Source organism: Dermacentor variabilis, unplaced genomic scaffold (assembly GCF_050947875.1).
Source record: "Dermacentor variabilis isolate Ectoservices unplaced genomic scaffold, ASM5094787v1 scaffold_12, whole genome shotgun sequence".
NCBI lineage: Eukaryota > Metazoa > Arthropoda > Arachnida > Ixodida > Ixodidae > Dermacentor > Dermacentor variabilis.
In genome coordinates this window covers 44,010,477-44,023,707 of record NW_027460280.1, presented here as the reverse complement: position 1 = coordinate 44,023,707, position 13,231 = coordinate 44,010,477, and positions in this window count along the sequence as shown.

Below are 13,231 nucleotides of genomic sequence, written 5' to 3'. Positions count from 1 at the left end.
AATCTCTAAACGAATTCACATGTGGGTGCTTATATTTGCCGCTTGCAGTAATTCATTTAAGCGAATCCAAGAGTCACTGCAACCTCGCGGTCTCATTATATACTCTTCTTCTGATAATACTGCTTGCTTTAGAAGTTTCTTGTTGTTGTTGTGCGGTGTACATGCAACTATTATATGCAGTATATGACAAGTTAAGCGGTGCAGCGGTGGCGTAGAGCTAGAGCATCCGCATCGCGTGCAAAAGGTCCGTGGTTCGAATCCCGGTGCTGCGCAATTTTCCACCGGATTAAAAGAAAATCCGCGTGCTGATAAAGTTGCATAAACAGGCATGGAGTGCGGCCTGATCCCGGTGACCAGAACCGGTAACGCACTTCCTCACCAGAGCAGCATTGGCCACCCTGGTGCAGTACTTGGCCACAACATCCTATATGAATACAACAATCAAACCCCTGCCGTCAGTCCTCAGCAGCTGCGAAGCAATTGACCACGGTGGTGGTCAGACCTGTGACACAGCAGAGGGTGCTAAGAATCCCTGGATCCGGACAGGCCGCCGTTGGAATCTAAACCTGGCAACGCTTAACGCAAGAACGTTATCTAGTGAGGTGAGTCTAGCAGTACTATTGGAGGAATTAGAGGGCAGCAAATGGGATATAATAGGGCTCAGTGAAGTTAGGAGGACAGATGAAGCATATACAGTGCTAAAAAGCGGGCACGTCCTGTGCTACCGGGGCTTAGCGGAGAGACGAGAACTAGGAGACGGATTCCTGATTAATAAGACTATAACTGGTAACATACAGGAACTCTATAGCATTAACGAGATGATGGCAGGTCTTGTTGTGAAACTTAATAACAGGTACAAATTGAAGGTGGTACAAGTCTATGCCCCTACATGCAGTCATGATGACCAGGAAGTCGAAAGCTTTTATGAAGACGTGGAATCGGCGATGGGTAAAGTCAAAACAAAATACACTATACTGATGGGCGACTTCAATGCCAGGGTAGGAAAAGAAGCAGGCTGGAGACAAGTCAGTGGGGGAATATGGCACAGGCTCTAGGAATAGCAGAGGAGAATTATTAGTAGAGTTTGCAGAACAGAATAATATGCGGATAATGAACACCTTTTTCCGCAAGCGGGTTAGTCGAAAGTAGACGTAAAGGAGTAAAGGAGACGTATACAATATCTCCAATGCTATTCACAGCGTGTTTACACGAGGTATTCAGAGACCTGGATTGGGAAGAATTGGGGATAAGAGTTAATGGAGCATACCTTAGTAACTTGCGATTCGCTGACTATATTGCCTTGCTTAGTAACTCAGGGGACCAATTGCAATGCATGCTCACTGATCTGGAGAGGCAAAGCAGAAGGGTGGGTCTAAAAATTAATCTGCAGAAAACTAAAGTAATGTTTAACAGTCTCGGTAGAGAACAGCAGTTTACGATAGGTAGCGAGGCACTGGAAGTGGTAAGGGAATACATCTACTTAGGGCAGGTAGTGACCGCGGATGCGGATCATGAGACTGAAATAATCAGAAGAATAAGAAAGGGCTGGGGTGCGTTTGGCAGGCATTCTCAGGTCATGAACAGCAGGTTGCCATTATCCCTCAAGAGAAAAGTGTATAACAGCTGTGTCTTACCAGTAGTCACGTACGGGGCAGAAACTGGAGGCTTACGAAAAGAGTTCTACTTAAATTGAGGACGACGCAACGAGCTATGGAAGGAAGAATGATGGGTGTAACGTTAAGGGATAAGAAAAGAGCAGATTGGGTGAGGGAACAAACGCGAGTTCATGACATCTTAGTTGAAATCACGAAAAAGAAATGGGCATGGGCAGGACATGTAATGACGAGGGAAGATAACCGATGGTCATTAAGGGTTACGGACTGGATTCCAAGGGAAGGGAAGCGTAGCAGGGGGCGGCAGAAAGTTAGGTGGGCAGATGAGAATAAGAAGTTTGCAGGGATGACATGGCCACAATTAGTACATGACCGGGGTAGTTGGAAAAGCATGGGATAGGCCTATGCCCTGCAGTGGGCGTAACCAGGCTGATGATGATAATGATGATAAGTTTAAAAAAAAGTCTTAAAACAGTGCTGTATCGGATGACAAGAGACAGAACGTTGGAATTACACATATACACAGGCAAGCGCTTCCGAACTTCCAACAAATGCTTTAAATCGAGGGAAAATGTTGCCGATTTATACGTGGTCGTGTGGAACTAATCTCGCAACGTTATGTGCGTGTGCTGTCTCAAAGTGTTTCTTTCTGTTATATACATTGCATCGCATTTTTTTTCATCGCCGTCATTCTAACGGGAGCTGTTGATAAGCAATATAAACGGTGGGCGTTGGATGAGATATATTGTCCAGGGGACGACAAATCCGCTCGTGCTTAGCCGTCGATGCGCCTCGAAATACTCCCGGGCTTTTTGAGCGGACATCATAAAGCCCCTAAGCGCGCGCGTGGGCAGATCGCTGCAGTGGCGAATATTTCCACACTCCTAGCGGGGCTTTCTTCCTTACGAGAAGAGAAATCCATTAAGAAGCGCAAGAACGCGTCAAAAGCAATCAGCGAGCGGCTGCTTAACGCTGGGGCAACGCACGCTGTTGCTGCATTAAATTTGTTTCTTTCTCTCTCTTTGCAGGTATTTGAAGTGTGCTCCGTTTGCATGCTCGGGCCCCGTTCGCGCATAGCGCGGAAACAAGCCGCAAGAAAGGGGGAAACGTGGCCGCGGGCAGTGCGCGCAATGGCCGTGGATAGTGAGCGTCAATCAATCAAGATCGCCATTCCCGTCTACAAGAGATCGGTGGCGCGTCTGGGCCCCCGGTCGGTCCTCATAGTGCGCTTTCACCTTTCTCCCGGGCGTTTGACCCCCCCCCCCCGATCCCCGCGAATCGCCCGCGTGCGCTGCGCGTAGCGGGGAAAGTTTGGCCGATCGCTGCGAGGACACCCCCAGCGGAATCGTTAGCGCTTCTCTACGCTGCCCGTATACGTGACTCGCACCGCAGTCGCTCCGGAGTGTGGTCAGCGGCATTCCGCCATTTCTCTTTAATCATTATTCTTCACGCGCAGCCGATATCAAACGTGAGCCGGTCGTATACACAGGAAGGGCAAAGAGTGGCCAGCAACCGGCTTGGCCAGGGGCAGTGCCCTTCCCCTCCCAAGCGGCTTTGCGAGCCAAATGCGCCACTGTCGCGACGCCGTCGTCGCACCCCGGCCAACCAGATAAGCGCCAGGCGATAGTCAGAACTTTCTCGAATATACTTTCTTTTTTGCCTGTGCCAATTGTTGACGGTTGGGTAATGGCGTTCTGGCGGAGCTGGATTGGGGACGTTACTGGAAAGGCGAGCGTCTGCCTGCCAGTTTACCGTTTTTCGTTTCTGTATTTTTATTTGTCGCATGACAACAGTATAGCGACGATGTTCGAGAAGAGAAAGTTAAAGAAAAGAAAAAAATCTCATTTTGCTTATCTTCACAGCGAATGGACGTCGAACAACGTCGTTGGAGCCGCTGCTGCTGTTTAAGCTTTTAGTTGCGCCCTGCACTACCACTCGAAAGGCGAGCGCGCGGTCGCTGCGGGCCACTCAACGTGGGCCATAGCAAGCAAACACGAACTCCCGAAAAGTGAAGCGCTCAAGAAAACTGTAACATTGCTGTCGCCAATAGTAGTAGCCATTTCAAAATCAGCTGCCCCGTGAAGGTGATATAGACTCACAAACAGAAAGACGGAGCGTCTCGCTGACAGAGGGCTCCGCACTCAACTGTCGTGACCGTACGCCGGTTGACACACGAGACAGCAGCGTTACGAGCACTTTCTTACCGTTTTTTCACTTTTACTTCTTTTAGGGAGAATAAGGTTGGGAGGGACGCATTTAATTTTGACGGTGTGGCTAGATGAAAAGAGAGAGGTGATGTCGCGTGCACAAATGGTTTAGCCTGCCATTGAGACAGACTTGTTTCTTTTTGTCTTTTCAGAGCGAGTCTTCGTATTCCATACGAGGACAGAAAACTCTCTAACATTCATAAATTTCAAATATGTCCTTATACTTTCATCGCTAGTGAATGTGTAGAGTACGCACAAACATTATGGAAATGTTCCGCACATAATTTAGAAACTGCAAAACTGACGGTAACTCATGCCATCGCGCCGTAATTGTAGCTACATTGACCCTTTAACTGGCAAGATAAAAAGAAAGACTTGAGATAAAATCTTTTATTGCCTTACTTCTTCTTTATATTGCTCAAATACATACCAAATGAAATATTGGAGGGTTTCTCTCAAAGCTAAGCCAGATAGCATGGGTCAAAAACATTGTTAGCCAGCTGTTAAAGGTAAGTGTGCGGCCAAAAGTGATGTTTAGCACTTGCTTTGACAAGGACAGTGTGTTTTCTTGAGATACACCTCTATGGAGACAAAAAATAGGGCTTGCTTAAACCGAGAAAACAATTATCACACTGGCGAGGATATGACCACCACGTTCGCTAAGAAGAGATCAACGAAGCCTTAGGGTTTTGCCACTAAAACATCTGCTGCTGCTCGCGGTCGACATTTTTGTGAACACTACCATCGAGCAGGTACATAAATAAAGGGGAATTGAAAGACACATACTGATATTTGTATTTGTCGAGTTTTTGCAGATGTTACAAGTGCTACACTGGTCGCGGCGGCCTTAACTGCTGTTGTCACCCCGGCGTGTTTTAGGCGCCAGACGAAGGCTACAAGGAAACGCGCAGCCAGCGGTCCTGCCGAAGCTGACGTGCAGATGTCGCGTTGCCTAGTTGAATGCTGTCTTTGTCAAACTGGGTGACGAGCCGCGCATATGCAGACAATTAGACGGGGTGTCGTCGAGTCTGCCACGTGATTGAGAGTATACGAACCCGAGTATGGTTCTGATGCCAGAAATGGAAAGGAAAGGCTACTTTTACTGACTCAAATATATCTGCGTATCTTGTAGCTGCTATTTTCAAAGCGAAACGTTCTTCGCCTCTTCCTTCAACTTTAACGCTGCTGCCGCCGCCGCCACGTCGCCGTCGCCGTCGTCTTGCACGTCAAGTCAGGGGTGGTTCGGAGCATGAATACATGGAAGGAGTGGAGCAGAGAAGAAAGGAAATGCGAGAAACTCGTTTGACCTTTCCACCACGTCGAATGTGCACAATACCCTCTGGAGCTCCCTGGGACCCGCTACATTAGCCTCTTGACAGCTGTAATTATCCGTCACACCCCGGAAACTGCAGAAATTGCGACGCTTGCCTTTCTACTAACCTGCAAGTCCAAAGGGATGCTAGATAGAATGGTACGAAGAAGGGGGAGAGGAGGCAGAGAATAAGTAGAACCGACGCAGTTGCGAAACGAGTGCATAACAGTCTTGCCACTTTTCGCTCGCAGTTCCCATACAATGGCGTGGGGAGGGGGGGGGGGGGTGAGGATAAAGAGAGGTGACGTGTGGAGGCAAGAAAGCGCTACTACTAGGCACGACAGCGATTAAGGGGGAACGGAATAAACTTAAGTTCAAGGTATGGGACATTATTTTTCTGCTACTTCTGAAAATAAACACCAGGCAAATACACGAAGCAACCAACTTATGCTGGGCGTGCAGAAGTAGAGCCGCATTAATCAAAGCGCACCACAGGGTCTAGGCGACAGTACGGAAGCGGTCGCACGTCATATCAACACTTCTGTACCCCTATGGTAACCTTGCAGCTATGTCATTGTTAGTAATTGATCCTGACCGCGGCTGCCCCATTTCGACGGGGGCGAAATAAAGAATGCTCATGCACTTATATTTAGGGGCACGTTAAGAGAACACCATGGTGTCAAAATTAATTCGTAGTCCACCACTGCTGAGTTCCTCATAATTCGATTGTGCTTTTGGCACGTAGCGTCCCATAATTCAAGTAAAGTTTAATACTTATGTCACGATGCGATGTGCCATGTGAGGCAATGACAATGCTCAACCCTCTTAGTTCTTATGAAGCATGGCGCACAACAATGCGTCAATCAAACACCTCTACCTGTGTGTTCTGTGTAGTAGCAGACAAACAGCTGTGGTGCGCGCAAAGTAACGTTTGACACCAACTCCCCACTCTCGTGTTGTACTGAACGTTTAACAAATTAAACATTCGCCATCAACATCACCACTAATTACCGTCAGTCAGGGCGAACAGCACAGAAAGCTTGGATTACATCGATTCCCACAGTGCGTGGGACCTGCATATTTTTTTTTTTTTGAAATTAAGGCCATAACGGTAAGGAGGGGCCAGTGGAAAGGAGAACGGAATGGAGGGTACTCAAAAGGGGTAGCACTGAGAAAATTCGTTCATTGACTTCCTTTCAATAATGGTCCATGTTAGAGTAGCACACTTCTAGAGCCCTGTGCCATTGGCAAAAGCTCCCCGGCCCTATGGTGCTGAGTGGCGGAAAAGTCTGATTATTAGTGAATCGACTTATTTAATATCTCTCTTTGTTTCTAAAAGGGAGAGCGGTCAGAGCTTCTGGAGCCCTGTCGCTATGGTCTATAAGTCTATGGTAATTTCTTTGCGATGTTGTTCCCCAGACTAATATCTCATAAGTTACCTTAGAATGAAAGAGCGCATAGTACATATTTAGTTTTAACCTTAATGGGATTAAGTGTACTGTTTTGTGAAAACAACCAACTATTCGCGCTAATGCGGTAATCAGGTGATTTACATGTGTATTCCAGTTTAATTCCTCCTGAAACCACACACTAAGAAATTTTTGTTCCTTAACGGTGTGTAATACAATTTCCTTCAAATGTGACACGTATTTTACTTATAGGCTTGTTTATGGGTCGGGATATCATATAGGTTGTTTTTTTTTGGCATTTAAGCGTAGCTTATTTTGCTTTAAGCATTCTGAAAGATGCCTTAAATACTTATTTACATTGACTTCAAGTGATGTAAAATTGTCTGATGAAAAGAAAACGTTTGTATTATCAGCGTACATAATAAGTTCAGGGGAATCAGGAATTTCTACAATATCGTTTATATAAGCAACGAACAATAGTGGCCCCAATATGGACCCTTGGGGGACTCCTTGGTTTAACTTTACCTTTTTAGACATTGTGCTATTTATTTGCACGAATTGATAACGATCTTCAAGGTAACTTTTGAAGAGTTGAAGTGCGACTCCACGCACTCCATATCTCGACAGTTTCTGAATTAATAGTTGGAATTGTATGGAGTCAAGTGCTTTTAGAAGATCAAGAAAGAGCCCAAGAGTGAATTTTCTCTTTTCCATATGGTCGATTATCTTATCCTTGATATATAATAGAGCTTGTTCCGTTGACTTACTTTTTTGAAACCCATATTGACTCTTTGCTATTATTTGCTGTTTATAAAAAAAGGATGCAAGTATATTGTAAATTACTCCTTCAAATATTTTTGATATTTTTGGAAGCACAGATATTGGTCGATAATTTGCTAAAATATTGATATCACCACCTTTATGTACTGCAGTAACTTTTGCCACCTTTACCTGTTCCGGAAATACACCGGCAGTGAGGCTGACGTTGATAATATAGGTCAATACATCACGTATCAATAGTGATATCAATGTCAACTCAGCAGAACCTGTTTCATCAATCCCTGATGCAACAGTATTTTTAAGCTTTCTGATTAAGTTTTCTACTTCAACCGGATCTGTGGGTACCCCAAAAAAAATAGAATAAGGCACAGTAGACTTATCGGCAGTTGGGGCACTCTCCGCATTTCTATCGGTTGCAACATAGGAGCCCGCGTTTATAAAGTGTTCGTTCCTGACATTGGCCAAACTTTCGCCGCTGAGTGTTTCGCCATTAATTGTGAGGTCCTGTGTCCTATGACAGCCTTTACTCCTGTTCGTAAGCCCATTTATGACTTCCCATAATTTCCTCTGATTGTTGTAATTTTTTTCAAATAACTGTTCATAGTACTTCGTTTTAGCCCTTCTTATGTCTGAAGTTAAAACATTTCTATATGCCTTATATTTAGTGAACGCGTCAGTCTCTCTCGAGTGGATGAAATCGTGATACAACTTATTTTTTATTTGAATGCGCCTGTAAAGATCAGGAATTATCCAAGGCTTTCTATATTTTTATTTATACCCCGTGAGAACTCATGAAGTGGAAATGCTGTATCATAACTAGCACGCAACAGCTTTAGGAAGGCGTTATAAGCTTCATCGGAGTTATTTTGCCTGTAAACAGTGCTCTAATCTAGGTTCGGAACCACGTGAAAAAAAAATTTCCCGAGTTTTGCTGTTGTTAGTTCGACGTAGAAATGTCTGGGTTTTTGGAATGCAAAGGCGAGAAGTAGATAATACCAGAAAGAAGAAAGGAATATGATCACTGATGTCATACGAAAAAACCCCGGTGTTTTATATTCTGCGAATTTAAATTTGAAGCACATATATCAAGCAGTGTAGCACTTACTGATGTAATCCTAGTAGGTAATGTTATAAAATTTGCACTTCCATATGTAAGCAAAAGCGTTTCAAATTCTTTCGCATAGGGATCATTGGAGCAGAGGTCAATATTTATGTCACCGATAATTATGCAAGGAGTATTACAGAGAACAGTTGATGATAACACAACGTCAAGGAACTGAATAATTTTTTTTTGTGGCCACGGGGTGGCCTATATACACCAACTACTAAAAATGGTCCAATACACATAGTCATGCATTCAATATCATCATTCATGACAGAATATTTATCAAGCAGTTCACAAGAAAGCGCAGCCTTAAAATAAATAGCAAGACCTCCACCTTTTTGCTGTTCACGACAAAGGATTTCATTTCGATAACCTGGAAGGAACGGTGCATCTTCTTTACAAGTGACCCATGTTTCTGAGAAAACCAGCACATCAAACCCAATTGATAGAAACTGTAGAAAAAAAGCAATGTCATCGACTTTTCTTTATATACCTCTACAATTTATATGTAATGTGGAAAACAAGTTCTTGCTAGAGGGGAATTCACTATTAAATTCCGCAACATCATAATACTTGCGGTTATTAACAAGATCAGACATAATAAACCGTTTTCAATTTCTTACTTCACATGGCATGTTCAATTCCCTATTTTAGTCAGGCTTGCCTCATCCGCAATGTGTATCACTCGTGAACCTTCATCCTTGCGTGCTAGCACTTTGCCACCAAATTTCCAGACAAATTTCCAGCCAGTTTCTTTCTTTTTCTGTATTGCCGCTGCAAGCAAAGCCTTGCCCCTCTGAGTCAAATGCTCATTTACAGAAATGGGCATTTTCTTCTTATCCCCAAACACAGAGCTATCCAGCCTTTTCTTTTTACACTTCGCCAGAATATCCTCACGTTTTGTTCTTTTGACAAAACGAACGATTCTCTTCTGCACACCTGGTTTAGGAGTGTGAATCCAGTGGCATGTGTCGATGTCAGCCGGATCAATCGTCGTGCCGACAGCTTCCGCTATCTTTGTTACAACAGCGACTGGATCATTTCCCACCGGGGCACCTTTTATCTCAAGATTGTTTAGGCGCTGATACTGCTCCAGCTCATCGCATTTTTGTGCCAGTTTCTTGTTTTCTGCTTTTAGTTCCATGTTTTGCCTGATAAGTTCTTGCATTTCAGCTCTCATATTCTTAATATCAGTGGCTGCATCTTTCACCTCACTGCAAGTATCAGAGCGAAATGTTATGCTGTCTTTAATTTGCCTCATCTCAATTCTGAAATCACGTTTGAAGTTTTCGAACGCTTTCGACCGCTCTTTAAGATCCTTCGCGCCAGTTGCGTCCTTCTCTGCACCTTTTCCGGCATTCTTTGCGGAGTCTTTTCCCATTAGCAAAGCAAATACACTTCACGCAACACGAATACACTTCACGCTGTGTTCGGCAGCAGTGCACAAGAACAGAAGCAAATTTAAAAGCAAGTAACACCAATTCTCACCTGCAAAAGCAAAAGGCGTGTTACGATTTGTACTGTCTGTGCACCGCCGCCGAACTGCGTGGCCAACTCGGTGAAGCCGTCCTCTTATGCGTCTTCCACGGCCAGCTGGCGTTGCGGCCACGTGAAGATCCAAGCGCAGGCGCAGGACCATGGTGACCAAACTTGCAGCGGAGCGTCCGTCCACGAGGTTGATAAGGGCGGTTTTCCGTGAGCCGAGCTAAGGACAGCCAGCTGCAAAAGCAGAAGGTGTGTTACGATTTGCACAGTCTGCGCACCGCCGCCGAACTAGTAGCAAGCCTATAGACCCTTTTCATGCTTACAAACAGAGTTCCCAGAAGACGTCCGGTTAAGCCCTCAGTAGTGGCATATGTTACAATGGCCTATAAACTTGTAGGACCCTCCAGCTGGCACCAGTTTTGCTGCAGAGTTGGAATGTTTGACAGGTGAATTGTAGTGTTAAGTGCAACAAAAAAAAAGCCCCTACATGAGCTTGATGTTCAGCGCACGTTCTTTATATCTGAAAACACCAAGGATATGTGCCTGGAGTATACTATGCGAAAAAATACTTCTTTTTTCTTGGCTAACTGTACTGTCGAAAATGGCTGACCGGAAGTTCCCTGGGGTCATGAACGCACTGCTGCCACATCGCGGATGCAAAAGGTCTATACTCCCGAGTGTAGCAAGCCTATACTCGTCGTAGCAAGTAACATAGTAGCATAGTAGCGTAGTAACATAGTAGCGTAGCATAGTAGCAAGCCTATACTCACGTTCCATTGACTTCAGTGGGTCGTGTTCTCATTCTGAATTTCCGTGTAAGAATAGTGCAATGTAGCAAAGTGCACAATGGGGCGAGTTGGTTAATTTTTGTACTGCGCGAAATAGTGGAAGCTTTCCCTGTCAGAAAAATGCCCGCCAAATGAATGTCAGTCCCCTGTGTTTCTTTGTTTGATTGCGAATTAGATTTCTTTGAAGTAGCCGTTGATTGGACGTATGGGTGCGCAGGCTGACTTCTTTTTGTATTTAGGAGGCCTTCTTTTTTTTCTAATAAGAAATAGAAAAGTCAGTAACTGCCTGCCCTGTGTACTTCTTACCCTGTCTTTCTTTCCTTTTGCGCTGTTAACCAAGAAATTGTGATTAGTCCATTACACCGCAGTAAGTCTTCTTTACTTTTATGAACTGATATTCTTAGAGCTAAAAAGAGTAGTAGTAGTGGCAACGACGTTCCACGAAAGGTTTGTATGCGTGATACGACGTGCATATTGATTATGTTAATTGTTTTCTTTGGCCATGTTGCCCGATTCTGCTGTGGTCGGTGGTGGTAGGACTTTCACTACCAATATAAAGGCGCCGATGCAAGTTGCGGGGCCAGACACCAACCGTTCTTTGAGACACACGTGCGGCCACGCGAGAGCTTTGGGGCGCCTGAAGGTTGAGACGACGTAGTGGAGCTCTCGGGAAGGGCAGTCCTCCCTCTTCCCCCGCCACCATCTCTTCCTGTGACGGCTGCGGGAGAGGAAGGTGGCAGTCGCCTTTCAATCTCGCGCTTGCGCTGCAGGAGACATATATGACGAATTGGCTGATATCTATAGCCGTCCATACTATACCGCTACAGATGGGCTGGTCAACGGTTCTGTTCTCTACAGAATTAGGCGACGAAACAGCAAACGCTACCTAAATATCCTCATGCACCAAACATACGTCTTCAAGCGCATCCTTCCTTTAATAAAACGGATCGTTTTCTGTAAGCATTCGGGTATTCGTTTACACTGGCAGTGATATTCGACGGTTTTCTATTCTTCGCCTTGTTCTGATTGCTATAATTGCGGACCTTAGGGATGTTTCTGGGCACGTTACATAAACATGATTGATGGATTGTACATTACTGATATTATTATTATTATTATTATTATTATTATTATTATTATTATTATTATTATTATTATTATTATTATTATTATTATTATTATTATTATTATTATTATTATTATTATTATTATTATTAATACGTAGTCCTACCGACTTCCACTTTGTATACAAAATCATAGATGCAATTGTTACATGTTCAGACATACTAAATTTTATTTCACTGCGGTTTCCACAGAAGACTACCAGGAAACATAGGTCTTCCACGTACCTGCCTTTTTGAGCAGACACTAGCCTTTACAGAGAACGCAAACTCTTTACAACTGTCATTTTATCGATCTTGATATCTTTCAAAATGTGTTGTCTTCTTTCCGTTCTGAGTTTCGCACTCTCTCTTGAGCCTTCTTTCTAGCGCCGCTCTTCTCCTGACTTCTCGTAGTTTCTCTCCTTTTTCCGCCCACGTTCTCCGTCTCTCAATTTTAAGTTAGTGCTATATTTTTGTTTACTTTGCATCTGTTCAACTAGTTCTTTTTTTCGCAATCTATTTCTTTTTGTCCCATAACTTTTAGTCGTAGTAGTTCGACATTTCTACCTTTCTTGTTTTTGTTTTTCTGTGCACCAGCACCCAGGCGTCAGTGTTGTTCCTGGGCACATTAAATAAAATATTTATTTATTTATTTATTTAATTATTTATTTATTTATTTATCTATTTATTTATTTATTTATTTATTTATTTATTCTTATTATTCCTGCTAAGTAAGAAGAACTAGCCGCCATCATACGGCTTCGACGTGGCCAATATTTGCCGTCCATATTATTACAAGTAAAAATTATGCATAAAGCAATTCCGAGTCCACAAAGGTTTTCGTTCATGCGAACTGTCCGTCAATGTCCGGTCGTCGTCGTTAATATGTCTGAGCTCGCATTGTTGGAATACCGCAGGCGTTGCCATTTGATACGGCATACAGCCACGCAAGCTGAAGCCGATAGAGTGACGGGCCTATATAGCCCCCTGCAAATTGTCCACCTGCTAGGACCTGTACGCCGCCTGCGACATTAGCACATAAAGAAAAGAAAGGGGGGGGGGGGCAGAGGAGGCATACTGTTCCATGCCTAATGCAGAATACGGCTCATTTCTAGAAGAGCCGAGAATAGCGTTTTCACAAGATGAGGTTTCGGAATTTTCGAGTGTTGCATAACGCAACCCCCTTTCCCGGAGAAAAAAAAAACACTGCCATCGCACTGCCATCGTGAGGTGTTATTCTAGACAAAACCGGTGAACTATGCGGTGTGAGAGTTCACTGCACGCTGAGGAGGGGTGGCAAAAAAAGTATGGGCGCGTCATAGTCGCTAGTGTATGCTGAAAGGTTTGTGGCTGTATGAAAGAACATGTTAATACAAAAACAGTTATTCAGCCTGACGTATTTTTTGCCAGTTTTCCTTACAGTCGGAAC